This window comes from Somniosus microcephalus, chromosome 2 (genome assembly GCF_052327205.1).
Source record: "Somniosus microcephalus isolate GS21.2 chromosome 2, FLI_Smic_1.0, whole genome shotgun sequence".
In the NCBI taxonomy this organism is placed as follows: Eukaryota; Metazoa; Chordata; class Chondrichthyes; order Squaliformes; family Somniosidae; genus Somniosus; species Somniosus microcephalus.
Genome location: NC_140988.1, coordinates 140,053,849 through 140,071,297, shown reverse-complemented (window position 1 = coordinate 140,071,297; position 17,449 = coordinate 140,053,849). Strand labels below are relative to the sequence as shown.

Here is a 17,449-nt window from a genome sequence, read left to right as displayed (position 1 = left end):
GGCGAACATGAAGTAGAGAGGGTGAAAATGATGTAGAGAGGGAGAACATGAAGCAGAGAAGGAGAACATGAAGCAGAGAGGGAGAACATGAAGTAGAGAGGGAGAACATGAAGTAGAGAGGGAGAACATGAAGTAGAGAGGGAGAACATGAAGTAGAGAGGGAGAACATGAAGTAGAGAGGGAGAACATGAAGTAGAGAGGGAGAACATGAAGCAGAGAGGGAGAACATGAAGCAGAGAGGGAGAACATGAAGCAGAGAGGGAGAACATGAAGCAGAGAGGGAGAACATGAAGCAGAGAGGGAGAACATGAAGCAGAGAGGGAGAACATGAAGCAGAGAGGGAGAACATGAAGGAGAGAGGGAGAACATGAAGTAGAGAGGGAGAACATGAAGTAGAGAGGGAGAACATGCAGTAGAGAGGGAGAACATGAAGTAGAGAGGGAGAGCATGAAGTAGAGAGGGAGAGCATGAAGTAGAGAGGGAGAACATGAATTAGAGAGGGAGAACATGACGTAGAGAAGGAGAACATGAAGTAGAGAAGGAGAACATGAAGTAGAGAGGGAGAACATGAAGTAGAGAGGGGTAACATGAAGTAGAGAGGGAGAACATGAAGTAGAGAGGGAGAGCATGAAGTAGAGAGGGAGAACATGAATTAGAGAGGGAGAATATGAAGTAGAGAGGGAAAGCATGAAGTAGGGAGGGAGAACATGAAGTAGAGAGGGAGAACATGAAGTAGAGAGGGGTAACATGAAGTAGAGAGGGAGAACATGAAGTAGAGAGTGAGAACATGAAGTAGAGAGTGAGAACATGAAGTAGAGAGGGAGAACATGAAGTAGAGAGGGAGAGCAGGAAGTAGAGAGGGAGAACATGAATTAGAGAGGGAGACCATGAAGTAGAGAGGGAGAGCATAAAGTAGAGAGGGAGAGCATGAAGTAGAGACGGAGAACATGAAGTAGAGAGGGACAACATGAAGTAGAGAGGGACAACATGAAGTAGAGAGGGACAACATGAAGTAGAGAGGGACAACATGAAGTAGAGAGGGACAACATGAAGTAGAGAGGGACAACATGAAGTAGAGAGGGACAACATGAAGTAGAGAGGGACAACATGAAGTAGAGAGGGACAACATGAAGTAGAGAGGGAGAACATGAAGCAGAGAAGCAGACATTAAGCAGAGAGGGAGAACATGAAGCAGAGAGGGAGAACATGAAGCAGAGAGGGAGAACATGAAGCAGAGAGGGAGAACATGAAGCAGAGAGGGACAACATGAAGTAGAGAGGGACAACATGAAGTAGAGAGGGAGAACATGAAGCAGAGAAGCAGACATTAAGCAGAGAGGGAGAACATGATGTAGAGAGGGAGAGCATGAAGTAGAGAGGGAGAACATAAAGCAGAGAGGGAGAACATAAAGCAGAGAGGGAGAACATGAAGTAGAGAGGGAGAAGATTAAGTAGAGAGGGAGAACATGAAGCAGAGAGGGAGAGCATGAAGTAGAGAGGGAGAACATGAAGTAGAGAGGGAGAACATGAAGTAGAGAGGGAGAGCATGAAGTAGAGAGGGAGAACATGTATTAGAGAGGGAGAACATCAAGTAGAGAGGGAGAACATCAAGTAGAGAGGGAGAACATGAAGTAGCGAGGGAGAACATGTATTAGAGAGGGAGAACATGAAGTAGAGAGGGAAAACATGAAGTAGAGAGGGAGAACATGTATTAGAGAGGGAGAACATCAAGTAGAGAGGGAGAACATCAAGTAGAGAGGGAGAACATCAAGTAGCGAGGGAGAACATGTATTAGAGAGGGAGAACATGAAGAAGAGAGGGAGAACATGAAGCAGAGAGGGAGAGCATGAAGCAGAGAGGGAGAGCATGAAGCAGAGAGGGAGAGCATGAAGCAGAGAGGGAGAGCATGAAGCAGAGAGGGAGAGCATGAAGCAGAGAGGGAGAGCATGAAGCAGAGAGGGAGAGCATGAAGCAGAGAGGGAGAGCATGAAGCAGAGAGGGAGAGCATGAAGCAGAGAGGGAGAGCATGAAGCAGAGAGGGAGAGCATGAAGCAGAGAGGGAGAACATGAATTAGAGAGGGAGAACATGAATTAGAGAGGGAGAGCATTAAGTATAGAGGGTGTGCATGAAGTAGAGAGGGAGAACATGAAGTAGAGAGGGAGAGCATAAAGTAGAGAGGGAGAACATGAAGCAGAGAGGGACAACATGAAGTAGAGAGGGACAACATGAAGTAGAGAGGGAGAGCATGAAGTAGAGAGGGACAACATGAAGTAGAGACGGAGAACATGAAGTAGAGAAGGAGAACATGAAGTCGAAAGGGAGAACATGAAGTAGAGAGGCAGAGCATGAAGTAGAGAGGGAGAACGTGAAGTAGAGAGGGAGAACATGAAGTAGAGAGGGAGAACATGAAGTAGGGAGGGAGAACATGAAGTAGAGAGGGAGAACATGAAGTAGAGAGGGAGAACATGAAGTAGAGAGGGAGAGCATGAAGTGGAGAGGGAGAGCATGAAGTGGAGAGGGAGAACATGAAGTAGAGAGGGAGAACATGAAGCAGAGAGGGAGAACATGAAGTAGAGAGGGAGAACATGATGTAGAGAGGGAGAACATGAATCAGAGAGGGAGAACATGAAGCAGAGAAGGAGAGCATGAAGTAGAGAGGGAGAACATGAAGTAGAGAGGGAGAACAGGAATTACACAGGGAGAACATGAAGTTGAGAGGGAGAACATGAAGTAGAGAGGGAGAGCATGAAGTAGAGAGGGAGAACATGAAGTAGAGAGGGAGAACATGAAGTAGAGACGGAGAACATGAAGTAGAGACGGAGAACATGAAGTAGAGACGGAGAACATGAAGTAGAGAAGGAGAACATGAAGTAGAAAGGGAGAACATGAAGTAGAGAGGGAGAAGATGAAGTAGAGAGGGAGAACATGAAGTAGAGAGGGAGAACATGAAGTAGAGAGGGAGAACATGAAGTAGAGAGGGAGAGCATGAAGTGGAGAGGGAGAACATGAAATAGAGAGGGAGAACATGATTTGGAGAGGGAGAACATGAAGCAGAGAGGGAGAAAAATAAGCAGAGAGGGAGAACATGAAGCAGAGAGGGAGAGCATGAAGTAGAGAGGGAAAGCATGAAGTAGAGAGGGAGAACGTGAAGTAGAGAGGGAGAACATGAAATAGAGAGGGAGAACACGAAGTAGGGAGGGAGAACATGAAGTAGAGAGGGAGAGCATGAAGTAGAGAGGGAGAGCATGAAGTGGAGAGGGAGAACATGATGTAGAGAGGGAGAACATGAAGCAGAGAGGGAGAACATGAAGCAGAGAAGGAGAGCATGAAGTAGAGAGGGAGAACATGAAGTAGAGAGCGAGAACAGGAATTAGACAGGGAGAACATGAAGGAGAGAGGGAGAACATGATGTAGAGATGGAGAACATGAAGTAGAGAAGGAGAACATGAAGCAGAGAAGGAGAACATTATGTAGAGAGGGAGAACATGAAGCAGAGAGGGAGAACATGAAGTAGAGAGGGAGAACATTATGTAGAGAGGGAGAACATGAAGTAGAGAGGGAGAACATGATGTAGAGAGGGAGAACATGAAGCAGAGAGGGAGAACATGAAGTAGAGAAGGAGAGCATGAAGTAGAGAGGGAGAACATGAAGTAGAGAGGGAGAACAGGAATTAGACAGGGAGAACATGAAGGAGAGAGGGAGAACATGATGGAGAGATGGAGAACATGAAGTAGAGAAGGAGAACATGAAGCAGAGAAGGAGAACATTATGTAGAGAGGGAGAACATGAAGTAGAGAGGGAGAGCATGAAGTAGAGAGGGAGAGCATGAAATAGACAGGGAGAACATGAAGTAGAGAAGCAGAACATGAAGTAGAGAGGGAGAACAGGAATTAGAGAGGGAAAGCATGAAGCAGAGAGGGAGAACATGATGTAGAGAGGCATAACATGAAGTAGAGAGGGAGAACATGAAGTAGAGAAGCAGAACATGAAGTAGAGAAGCAGAACATGAAGTAGAGAGGGAGAACAGGAATTAGAGAGTGAGAACATGAAGCAGAGAGGGAGAACATGATGCAGAGAGGGAGAACATGAAGCAGAGAGGGAGAACATGAAGCAGAGAGGGAGAACATTAAGCAGAGAGGGAGAACATGAAGTAGAGAGGGAGAACATGAAGTAGAGAGGGAGAGCATGAAGTAGAGAGGGAGAACATGACGTAGAGAAGGAGAACATGACGTAGAGAAGGAGAACATGAAGTAGAGAGGGAGAACATGAAGTAGAGAGGGAAAGCATGAAGTAGGGAGGGAGAACATGAAGTAGAGAGGGAGAACATGAAGTAGAGAGGGAGAACATGAAGTAGAGAGGGAGAACATGAAGTAGAGAGGGAGAACATGAAGTAGAGAGGGAGAACATGAAGTAGAGAGGGGTAACATGAAGTAGAGAGGGAGAACATGAAGTAGAGAGGGAGAACATGAAGTAGAGAGGGAGAACATGAAGTAGAGAGGGAGAACATGAAGTAGAGAGGGAGAACATGAAGTAGAGAGGGAGAACATGAAGTTGAGAGGGAGAACATGAAGTAGAGAGGGAGAGCATGAAGTAGAGAGGGAGAGCATGAAGTAGAGAGGGAGAGCATGAAGTAGAGAGGGAGAGCATGAAGTAGAGAGGGAGAGCATGAAGTAGAGAGGGAGAGCATGAAGTAGAGAGGGAGAACATGAAGTAGAGAGGGAGAGCATGAAGTAGAGAGGGAGAACATGTATTAGAGAGGGAGAACATCAAGTAGAGAGGGAGAACATGAATTAGCGAGGGAGAACATGAAGTAGCGAGGGAGAACATGAAGTAGAGAGGGAAAACATGAAGTGGAGAGGGAGAGCATGAAGCGGAGAGGGAGAGCATGAAGCAGAGAGGGAGAGCATGAAGCAGAGAGGGAGAGCATGAAGCAGAGAGGGAGAGCATGAAGCAGAGAGGGAGAGCATGAAGCAGAGAGGGAGAGCATGAAGCAGAGAGGGAGAGCATGAAGCAGAGAGGGAGAGCATGAAGCAGAGAGGGAGAGCATGAAGCAGAGAGGGAGAGCATGAAGCAGAGAGGGAGAGCATGAAGCAGAGAGGGAGAGCATGAAGCAGAGAGGGAGAGCATGAAGCAGAGAGGGAGAGCATGAAGCAGAGAGGGAGAGCATGAAGCAGAGAGGGAGAGCATGAAGCAGAGAGGGAGAGCATGAAGCAGAGAGGGAGAGCATGAAGCAGAGAGGGAGAGCATGAAGCAGAGAGGGAGAGCATGAAGCAGAGAGGGAGAGCATGAAGCAGAGAGGGAGAGCATGAAGCAGAGAGGGAGAGCATGAAGCAGAGAGGGAGAGCATGAAGCAGAGAGGGAGAGCATGAAGCAGAGAGGGAGAGCATGAAGCAGAGAGGGAGAGCATGAAGCAGAGAGGGAGAACATGAATTAGAGAGGGAGAACATGAATTAGAGAGGGAGAGCATTAAGTATAGAGGGTGTGCATGAAGTAGAGAGGGAGAACGTGAAGTAGAGAGGGAGAGCATAAAGTAGAGAGGGAGAACATGAAGCAGAGAGGGAGAGCATGAAGTGGAGAGGGAGAACATGAAGTAGAGAGGGAGAACATGATGTGGAGAGGGAGAACATGAAGCAGAGAGGGAGAAAAATAAGCAGAGAGGGAGAACATGAAGCAGAGAGGGAAAGCATGAAGTAGAGAGGGAAAGCATGAAGTAGAGAGGGAAAGCATGAAGTAGAGAGGGAGAAGATGAAGTAGAGAGGCAGAGCGTGAAGTAGAGAGGGAGAACGTGAAGTAGAGAGGGAGAACATGAAGTAGAGAGGGAGAACATGATGTAGAGAGGGAGAACATGAATCAGAGAGGGAGAACATGAAGCAGAGAAGGAGAGCATGAAGTAGAGAGGGAGAACATGAAGTAGAGAGGGAGAACAGGAATTAGACAGGGAGAACATGAAGGAGAGAGGGAGAACATGATGTAGAGATGGAGAACATGAAGTAGAGAAGGAGAACGTGAAGCAGAGAGGGAGAGCATGAAGCAGAGAGGGAGAGCATGAAGCAGAGAGGGAGAGCATGAAGCAGAGAGGGAGAGCATGAAGCAGAGAGGGAGAGCATGAAGCAGAGAGGGAGAGCATGAAGCAGAGAGGGAGAGCATGAAGCAGAGAGGGAGAACATGAATTAGAGAGGGAGAACATGAATTAGAGAGGGAGAGCATTAAGTATAGAGGGTGTGCATGAAGTAGAGAGGGAGAACATGAAGTAGAGAGGGAGAGCATAAAGTAGAGAGGGAGAACATGAAGCAGAGAGGGAGAGCATGAAGTGGAGAGGGAGAACATGAAGTAGAGAGGGAGAACATGATGTGGAGAGGGAGAACATGAAGCAGAGAGGGAGAAAAATAAGCAGAGAGGGAGAACATGAAGCAGAGAGGGAAAGCATGAAGTAGAGAGGGAAAGCATGAAGTAGAGAGGGAAAGCATGAAGTAGAGAGGGAGAAGATGAAGTAGAGAGGCAGAGCGTGAAGTAGAGAGGGAGAACGTGAAGTAGAGAGGGAGAACATGAAGTAGAGAGGGAGAACATGATGTAGAGAGGGAGAACATGAATCAGAGAGGGAGAACATGAAGCAGAGAAGGAGAGCATGAAGTAGAGAGGGAGAACATGAAGTAGAGAGGGAGAACAGGAATTAGACAGGGAGAACATGAAGGAGAGAGGGAGAACATGATGTAGAGATGGAGAACATGAAGTAGAGAAGGAGAACGTGAAGTAGAGAGGGAGAGCATGAAGTGGAGAGTGAGAACATGATGTAGAGAGGGAGAACATGAAGCAGAGAGGGAGAACATGAAGCAGAGAAGGAGAGCATGAAGTAGAGAAGGAGAACATGAAGTAGAGAGGGAGAACAGGAATTAGACAGGGAGAACATGAAGGAGAGAGGGAGAACATGATGTAGAGATGGAGAACATGAAGTAGAGAAGGAGAACGTGAAGTAGAGAGGGAGAGCATGAAGTGGAGAGTGAGAACATGATGTAGAGAGGGAGAACATGAAGCAGAGAGGGAGAACAGGAATTAGACAGGGAGAACATGAAGGAGAGAGGGAGAACATGATGTAGAGATGGAGAACATGAAGTAGAGAAGGAGAACATGAAGCAGAGAAGGAGAACATTATGTAGAGAGGGAGAACATGAAGCAGAGAGGGAGAACATGAAGTAGAGAGGGAGAACATTATGTAGAGAGGGAGAACATGAAGTAGAGAGGGAGAACATGAAGTAGAGAGGGAGAACATGAAGCAGAGAGGGAGAACATGAAGTAGAGAAGGAGAGCATGAAGTAGAGAGGGAGAACATGAAGTAGAGAGGGAGAACAGGAATTAGACAGGGAGAACATGAAGGAGAGAGGGAGAACATGATGGAGAGATGGAGAACATGAAGTAGAGAAGGAGAACATGAAGCAGAGAAGGAGAACATTATGTAGAGAGGGAGAACATGAAGTAGAGAGGGAGAGCATGAAGTAGAGAGGGAGAGCATGAAGTAGAGAGGGAGAGCATGAAGTAGAGAAGCAGAACATGAAGTAGAGAGGGAGAACAGGAATTAGAGAGTGAGAACATGAAGCAGAGAGGGAGAACATGATGTAGAGAGGGAGAACATGAAGCAGAGAGGGAGAACATGAAGTAGAGAGGGAGAACATGAAGCGGAGAGGGAGAACATGAAGCGGAGAGGGAGAACATGAAGCGGAGAGGGAGAACATGAAGCAGAGAGGGAGAACATGAAGTAGACAGGGAGAACATGAAGTAGACAGGGAGAACATGAAGTAGACAGGGAGAACATGAAGTAGACAGGGAGAATATGAACTGGAGAGGGAGAACATGAAGTAGAGAGGGAGAGCATGAAGTCGAGAGGGAGAACATGATGTAGAGAGGGAGAGCATGAAGTAGAGAGGGAGAACATAAAGCAGAGAGGGAGAACATGAAGTAGAGAGGGAGAGCATGAAGTAGAGAGGGAGAGCATGAAGTAGAGAGGGAGAGCATGAAGTAGAGAGGGAGAGCATGAAGTAGAGAGGGAGAGAGCATGAAGTAGAGAGGGAGAGCATGAAGTAGAGAGGGAGAACATGAAGTAGAGAGGGAGAACATGAAGTAGAGAGGGAGAACATGAAGTAGAGAGGGAGAGCATGAAGTAGAGAGGGAGAACATGTATTAGAGAGGGAGAACATCAAGTAGAGAGGGAGAACATCAAGTAGCGAGGGAGAACATGAAGTAGCGAGGGAGAACATGTATTAGAGAGGGAGAACATGAAGTAGAGAGGGAAAACATGAAGTAGAGAGGGAGAACATGAAGAAGAGAGGGAGAACATGAAGTAGAGAGGGAGAACATGAAGAAGAGAGGGAGAACATGAAGTAGAGAGGGAGAGCATGAAGCAGAGAGGGAGAGCATGAAGCAGAGAGGGAGAGCATGAAGCAGAGAGGGAGAGCATGAAGCAGAGAGGGAGAGCATGAAGCAGAGAGGGAGAGCATGAAGCAGAGAGGGAGAGCATGAAGCAGAGAGGGAGAGCATGAAGCAGAGAGGGAGAGCATGAAGCAGAGAGGGAGAGCATGAAGCAGAGAGGGAGAGCATGAAGCAGAGAGGGAGAGCATGAAGCAGAGAGGGAGAGCATGAAGCAGAGAGGGAGAGCATGAAGCAGAGAGGGAGAGCATGAAGTAGAGAGGGAGAACATGAAGTAGAGAGGGAGAACATGAAGTAGAGAGGGAGAACATGAATTAGAGAGGGAGAACATGAATTAGAGAGGGAGAACATGAATTAGAGAGGGAGAGCATTAAGTATAGAGGGTGTGCATGAAGTAGAGAGGGAGAACATGAAGTAGAGAGGGAGAGCATAAAGCAGAGAGGGAGAACATGAAGCAGAGAGGGACAACATGAAGCAGAGAGGGACAACATGAAGTAGAGAGGGAGAGCATGAAGTAGAAAGGGAGAACATGAAGTAGAGAGGGAGAGCATGAAGTGGAGAGGGAGAACATGAAATAGAGAGGGAGAACATGATGTGGAGAGGGAGAACATGAAGCAGAGAGGGAGAAAAATAAGCAGAGAGGGAGTACATGAAGCAGAGAGGGAAAGCATGAAGTAGAGAGGGAAAGCATGAAGTAGAGAGGGAGAACGTGAAGTAGAGAGGGAGAACGTGAAGTAGAGAGGGAGAACGTGAAGTAGAGAGGGAGAACGTGAAGTAGAGAGGGAGAACGTGAAGTCGAGAGGGAGAACATGAAGTAGAGAGGGAGAACATGAAGTAGGGAGGGAGAACATGAAGCAGAGAGGGAGAGCATGAAGTAGAGAGGGAGAACATGAAGCAGAGAGGGAGAACATGAAGCAGAGAAGGAGAGCATGAAGTAGAGAGGGAGAACATGAAGTGGAGAGGGAGAACATGAAGTAGAGAGGGAGAACATGAAGCAGAGAGGGAGAACATGAAGCAGAGAGGGAGAACATGAAGCAGAGAGGGAGAACATGAAGTAGAGAGGGAGAGCATGAAGTAGAGAGGGAGAACATGAAGCAGAGAGGGAGAACATGAAGCAGAGAAGGAGAGCATGAAGTAGAGAGGGAGAACATGAAGTAGAGAGGGAGAACAGGAATTAGACAGGGAGAACATGAAGGAGAGAGGGAGAACATGATGTAGAGATGGAGAACATGAAGTGGAGAAGGAGAACATGAAGCAGAGAAGGAGAACATTATGTAGAGAGGGAGAACATGAAGCAGAGAGGGAGAACATGAAGTAGAGAGGGAGAACATTATGTAGAGAGGGAGAACATGAAGTAGAGAGGGAGAACATGAAGTAGAGAGGGAGAACATGAAGTAGAGAGGGAGAACATGAAGCAGAGAAGGAGAGCATGAAGTAGAGAGGGAGAACATGAAGTAGAGAGGGAGAACATGAAGTAGAGAGGGAGAACAGGAATTAGACAGGGAGAACATGAAGGAGAGAGGGAGAACATGATGGAGAGATGGAGAACATGAAGTAGAGAAGGAGAACATGAAGCAGAGAAGGAGAACATTATGTAGAGAGGGAGAACATGAAGTAGAGAGGGAGAGCATGAAGTAGAGAGGGAGAGCATGAAATAGAGAGGGAGAACATGAAGTAGAGAGGGAGAACAGGAATTAGAGAGGGAAAGCATGAAGCAGAGAGGGAGAACATGATGTAGAGAGGCATAACATGAAGTAGAGAGGGAGAACATGAAGTAGAGAGGGAGAACAGGAATTAGAGAGTGAGGACATGAAGCAGAGAGGGAGAACATGATGTAGAGAGGGAGAACATGAAGCAGAGAGGGAGAACATGAAGTGGAGAGGGAGAACATGAAGTAGAGAAGGAGAACATGAAGTAGAGAGGGAGAACATGAATTGGAGAGGGAGAACATGAAGTAGAGAGGGAGAACATGAAGTAGAGAGGGAGAACATGAAGTAGAGAGGGAGAACATGAAGTTGAGAGGGAGAGCATGAAGTAGAGAGGGAGAACATGAAGTAGAGAAGGAGAACATGAAGTAGAAAGGGAGAACATGAAGTAGAGAGGGAGAGCATGAAGTGGAGAGGGAGAACATGAAATAGAGAGGGAGAACATGATGTGGAGAGGGAGAACATGAAGCAGAGAGGGAGAAAAATAAGCAGGGAGGGAGAACATGAAGCTGAGAGGGAAAGCATGAAGTAGAGAGGGAAAGCATGAAGTAGAGAGGGAAAGCATGAAGTAGAGAGGGAGAACATGAAGTAGAGAGGCAGAGCATGAAGTAGAGAGGGAGAACATGAAGTAGAGAGGGAGAACATGAAGTAGAGAGGGAGAACATGAAGCAGAGAAGGAGAGCATGAAGTAGAGAGGGAGAACATGAAGTAGAGAGGGAGAACAGGAATTAGACAGGGAGAACATGAAGGAGAGAGGGAGAACATGATGCAGAGATGGAGAACATGAAGTAGAGAAGGAGAACATGAAGCAGAGAAGGAGAACATTATGTAGAGAGGGAGAACATTATGTAGAGAGGGAGAACATGAAGCAGAGAGGGAGAACATGAAGCAGAGAGGGAGAACATGAAGTAGAGAAGGAGAACATGAAGTAGAGAGGGAGAACATGAAGTAGAGAGGGAGAACAGGAATTAGACAGGGAGAACATGAAGGAGAGAGGGAGAACATGATGGAGAGATGGAGAACATGAAGCAGAGAAGGAGAACATTATGTAGAGAGGGAGAACATGAAGTAGAGAGGGAGAGCATGAAGTAGAGAGGGAGAGCATGAAATAGAGAGGGAGAACATGAAGTAGAGAAGCAGAACATGAAGTAGAGAGGGAGAACAGGAATTAGAGAGTGAGAACATGAATTGGAGAGGGAGAACATGAAGTAGAGAGGGAGAACAGGAATGAGAGAGTGAGAACATGAAGCAGAGAGGGAGAACATGATGCAGAGAGGGAGAACATGAAGCAGAGAGGGAGAACATGAAGCAGAGAGGGAGAACATGAAGCGGAGAGGGAGAACATGAAGCAGAGAGGGAGAACATGAAGTAGAGAGGGAGAACATGAAGTAGAGAGGGAGAACATGAAGCAGAGAAGCAGACATTAAGCAGAGAGGGAGAACATGAAGCAGAGAGGGAGAACATGAAGTAGACAGGGAGAACATGAACTGGAGAGGGAGAACATGAAGTAGAGAGGGAGAGCATGAAGTCGAGAGGGAGAACATGAAGCAGAGAGGGAGAGCATGAAGTCGAGAGGGAGAGCATGAAATAGAGAGGGAGAACATGAAGTAGAGAAGCAGAACATGAAGTAGAGAAGGAGAACATGAAGCAGAGAAGGAGAACATTATGTAGAGAGGGAGAACATGAAGTAGAGAGGGAGAACATGAAATAGAGAGGGAGAACATGAAGCAGAGAGGGAGAGCATGAAGTAGAGAGGGAGAGCATGAAATAGAGAGGGAGAACATGAAGTAGAGAAGCAGAACATGAAGTAGAGAGGGAGAACAGGAATTAGAGAGGGAAAGCATGAAGCAGAGAGGGAGAACATGATGTAGAGAGGCATAACATGAAGTAGAGAGGGAGAACATGAAGTAGAGAAGCAGAACATGAAGTAGAGAGGGAGAACAGGAATTAGAGAGTGAGAACATGAAGCAGAGAGGGAGAACATGATGTAGAGAGGGAGAACATGAAGCAGAGAGGGAGAACATAAAGCAGAGAGGGAGAAGATTAAGTCGAGAGGGCGAACATGAAGTAGAGAGGGTTAAAAGTGATGTAGAGGGAGAACATGAAGTAGAGAAGGAGAACATGAAGTAGAGAGGGAGAACATGAAGTAGAGAGGGAGAACATGAAGTAGAGAGGGAGAACATGAAGTAGAGAGGGAGAACATGAAGTAGAGAGGGAGAACATGAAGTAGAGAAGGAGAACATGAAGTAGAGAGGGAGAACATGAAGTAGAGAGGGAGAACATGAAGCAGAGAAGGAGAACATGAAGTAGAGAGGGAGAACATGAAGTAGAGAAGGAGAACATGAAGTAGAGAAGGAGAACATGAAGTAGAGAAGGAGAACATGAAGTAGAGAGGGAGAACATGAAGTAGAGAGGGAGAACATGAAGTAGAGAGGGAGAACATGAAGTAGAGAGGGAGAAGATGAAGTAGAGAGGGAGAACATGAAGTAGAGAGGGAGAGCATGAAGTAGAGAGGGAGAACATGAATTAGAGAGGGAGAGCATGAGGTAGAGAGGGAGAACATGAAGTAGAGAGGGAGAGCATGAAGTAGAGAGGGAGAACATGAATTAGAGAGGGAGAGCATGAAGTACAGAGGGAGAACATGAAGCAGAGAGGGAGAACATGATGTAGAGAGGGAGAACATGAAGTAGAGAGGGAGAGCATGAAGTGGAGAGGGAGAACATGAAGCAGAGAGGGAGAACTTGAAGTAGAGAGGGAGAGCATGAAGTAGTGTGGGAGTACATGAAGTAGAGAGGGAGAACATAAAGCAGAGAGGGAGAACGTGAAGTCGAGAGGGAGTACGTGAAGTAGAGAGGGAGAACGTGAAGTAGAGAGGGAGAGCATGAACTAGAGAGGGAGAACATGAAGTAGAGAGGGAGAGCATGAAGTAGAGAGGGAGAACATGAAGTAGAGAGGGAGAGTTTAAGTAGAGAGGGAGAATATGAAGTAGACAGGGAGAACATGAAGCAGAGAGGGAGAGCATGAAGTAGAGAGGGATAGCATGAAGTAGAGAGGGAGAGCATGAAGCAGAGAGGGAGAGCATGAAGCAGAGAGGGAGAGCATGAAGCAGAGAGGGAGAGCATGAAGTAGAGAGGGAGAACATGAAGTAGAGAGGGAGAACATGAATTAGAGAGGGAGAACATGAATTAGAGAGGGAGAACATGAATTAGAGAGGGAGAGCATTAAGTATAGAGGGTGCGCATGAAGTAGAGAGGGAGAACTTAAAGTAGAGAGGGAGAACATGAAGCAGAGAGGGACAACATGAAGTAGAGAGGGACAACATGAAGTAGAGAGGGAGAGCATGAAGTAGAGAGGGAGAACATGAAGTAGAGAGGGAGAACATGAAGTAGAAAGGGAGAACATGAAGTAGAAAGGGAGAACATGAAGTAGAGAGGGAGAAGATGAAGTAGAGAGGGAGAAGATGAAGTAGAGAGGGAGAAGATGAAGTGGAGAGGGAGAACATGAAATAGAGAGGGAGAACATGATGTGGAGAGGGAGAAAAATAAGTAGAGAGGGAGAACATGAAGCAGAGAGGGAAAGCATGAAGTAGAGAGGGAGAACATGAAGTAGAGAGGCAGAGCATGAAGTAAAGAGGGAGAACGTGAAGTAGAGAGGGAGAACGTGAAGTAGAGAGGGAGAACATGAAGTAGAGAGGGAGAACATTAAGTAGAGAGGGAGAACATTAAGTGGAGAGGGAGAACATTAAGTGGAGAGGGAGAACATGAAGCAGAGAGGGAGAAGATGAAGTCGAGAGGGAGAACATGAAGTAGAGAAGGAGAGCATTAAAGAGACAGAAGGAGGCGGGGGAGGGTGGAGGCGAATGTGAAACTGAGAGTATGGAAGAGCGAGAAGCAGACAAGCATAGAGAGGTAAAGAAAGTAATAAGCCGAGCAAAGCAGAGCTAGAAACAGAGAAAGAAATGGAAAGTTACTCGTCAATGAACAACCATGTATGCTGACAAGTGCTTGTCTTCGAGACTACTGCTATTTATAAACGCCCACCTCTGGTCCTCTGGGTTAACGCGGCTTGTTTTCTTTGTCTATCCATGAAATCGCATTTACCACAGAGCCCGCCTGAATCAAATGAAGGATTGAACAGGTGTGACTTCCGGTTAAACCCTGGTTTCAATACAATGACACGAAGCGGGAGGATCACGGATTTAACATAGAGATTTCTGATGCTTGTGGATCGAGGAGCGGGTTCTGACGTAAAATCTTAGTTGTATATTGATCCCTAATAAGCCCAAAACAGTGAGCCGGAAAGTTAACACATCTCAATACATCTACAGTTTCAATTGAAGTTGCTCTGTTTATTTAATCCGCGGTGTACAAGCCAGGATACCCAATGCGTCTAAAGTTTGTATTTGATTTTCCCGGCTTTATAGAACTCTCATTAAAATATATAACATGAAGCTCTTCACACAAAGTGTTATTATTGAAATGATAGATAGTATCATTCCTGGACACAGTAAGCGCTGACACTGATTTGAGTTTAATTATATGAAAATCACAAGTACCGCACAGCAATGGAAAGGGACCATACTGTTAAAAAATGTCGAATCTCTTATTTACGGCATCAGGTTCAAAGTTGCTGTAATATTAGATCTGTAACCTAACAAACTACAGGGTAGATGGTGGTTTGTATGTCATCATGTTCCCGTCAGCAGTGCGGCGACGAAGGGTAACATCCTAATCTGCGCCGTTCAGGGATCGTCTTCACAGCCCGATATGTAGCACATTTGCGCAGAGAGAGACTGGGATTGTGTTTTGATTTATGTTGCGGTCAGCTCGCATGTTGTATTAAGGAGAAGCAGAGATCGGATTACACTACAAGACGTCCATTATTTCTTTATTCGTTTACGTTTGAACATTAGCCACAACTATTGATGATTAAAACAACGAGCTCTAAACTGCAAAAGAAATGGGCAACTTTTAACTAATTGCGATTTTAAAAGCAAGATTTTTTTAATACACTGAGGCCACTTACAATTTTCTATCGAGTATGCTAACTACGATCTACGTGCCAATTGTGTACTGAAAGAAGGACGCAGTTATATACATTTGGGGAACTTATGTATATGGAAGTGTTTCTTTTTTATACTGTCAACCACTTCCTTTCAAGATGACCCCACCTTGCAGGCTGTGCCCACAGTGTGGAGTTTCATCGCTCTGTTCTGTAAGTAATTAACAACTCCTTTGGATAGATTTGGTTTGCATGCTTTGATAAAAAAATAGATGTTTCTAATCTTAGGATTATTACATTTGTGATCTTTTAAACTCGAGATGTTGTCGCGTTTTATTGATTTCAAAACAAACTTCGCGTCTTCAAAACAATTTGGCATAGGCACCCTCATTTAGAAAAGTAGACACAACAAAGAAATCCTACAGTACTGTTTGCATGTGTTAAATGGGCGTTGCAGTAAAATCAGTTTCCTGGGGGGTTAATTGGGAATTTGAATCCTCTTAAATCGCCTATATTAATGAGTTCCAGATCACCAATACACACTGACAGGATGCCGCCAAGCAAGCGCTTGATAGTCGCGTCAGCTTTAGGAACATTTTTTTATTTCGCTATTTACTACCGCGGCGTCAAAGGCCATGCTGCAAAGTAACTGACAAGCGGACACCATTGGCTCTTTGCCTTTTCACTAGATTATTATTTGAGATTAGTTTTCCGCATTGGAGTTTGCTAGCAAGTTGAAATAAAGCTTCCAGTGCTGAAAGTTTCTCGGGTATCTTATTGGGCCATTAAAGGGTTAAAGAGCCGGTCTCTTGAGACACACCGAACCGATAACTAGTTTCGCTAAAGGACTTTGAACTATGAAAAGATGAAAAAAAACGAGTTAAATATTTCATTTTAGTTTGTGTTTTGGGACCGCCGAGCACAAATGATGTTGGAGTCTGCGAGCATAATTGGTTTAATTACTTTTCTAAACCTAGAAAGTTAGGGAAATTTAAAAGCGGAACGAGAGAGACGAGATAGAGAAATTAAGTTAAAGGGAAAGAGAACGGGATTGGATGCGATCAAGTTGTAAAAAGAGCAAGATAATAAAGAAGAAAAATGAAAGAAATAGATGGAAGCAGAATTTAGACACAAAGGGAATGAAGGAGCACAGATCAGATTAAGAACCGGCGGGTTGTCTTCTGGAGCGAAGTCTGATGGTTTGTGAACCAGACCCTGCGTTTCCTCAGCTTGGAAATGGAAAAGCTGCCGGAATCTCCCTGTCGGGATGAGATTCTCAGGACAGATCGGATCCTGGTTTCTGACAAACTTTAGATTGGGTCTAACGTGTACTTTAACGGATCTGTGCCTCTGCTTTGACTAAATCAGCTTCAGTATAACTCGGAGCCAAGCAGCGCACCGCGCTGACCCGCAGTTTCCTCAAATCAGCGTGAAAGTGTCAAAAGGACAAACAGTAATCTCCCTCGAGTCTCCATCTATGAAGGCGAGGGATGGACGGAGCCCGGACATAGCCTCTGTGATCCGTTTTAACTAGAGGTTTAGACTGAAGGGCGAACCCAGCTCTTATTTTTGCTAACGCATTTTCTATTTTTGCTTGTGAAGGCTAGCACGTTGAAAACCTCCCATAAACATCTATTAAAAGCATGATGATAAAGGGGCGTGGGTTGGGTTGATTGGAGTTGTAGGATGATCATAATCATTGTTGGCATGTTTTCGATGAAGAGGAGTTTACTTGCTTTACAAGTTTCACTCAACCATGTCTGAACCAATCGATGCGAATTGATTTACTGGTAAATAAAAACTTCAGCAATTTCACATTTACTAACGTTTATGGCATGTCTCCAAATAACTTGCAATGTTCTACTCTCCCCCTTCCTATCCCCGCCAAATACCAGCAAAATGTCACTTCACTGTCAAACACCTTTATCGCACTCGACGACTGATTGAACTCGGTTACCATATTATAGTGCGAAGTTGCGTTTCCATTCTGCGCCGTTTCTATGCGCTGCAAAGGTTAACGCCAATAACTTGAGCCTTTTCTCCATTATAAAAAAGCTCAAACAATGACATTTGCTAGACATTGGTAATATTATTGCGAACGTTTCCTAAGGTATTACCAGCTAGAGACACTGTACCTGATTGATGCTTTACATGTTAGCGAGGAGAGAAGCCTGATTAATGCCGTCCCGCAAGCAAAAAAGGTTCCTAACCCTCTCCATAGAGAACATAGAGCCAGAATCAAAGATCCAAAACGCCTAAATGAGATTCATTAGAAACAACTTTCCTAATAACTTTGTTAGTTTTATTTTGACGCGGCATAATCT

At 45.6% G+C, this 17,449-nt stretch overlaps 1 protein-coding gene across 5 annotated transcripts in view; it reads right to left on the bottom strand.

Moving 5' to 3' along the window:
- ndnf (neuron-derived neurotrophic factor) overlaps positions 1–17,449 on the bottom strand; it is a 74,116-nt gene that overhangs the window by 52,327 nt on the left and 4,340 nt on the right. Inside the window, exon 1 of one of the 5 annotated variants that reach the window (XM_085963102.1) lies at positions 14,165–14,246. The exons of the other annotated variants lie outside the window; for them this stretch is intronic. The gene's annotated coding sequence lies outside the window, so the exon portion shown is untranslated. Of the gene's footprint in view, positions 1–14,164; positions 14,247–17,449 lie in introns of those variants that run through there. 5 annotated transcript variants of the gene reach the window in all.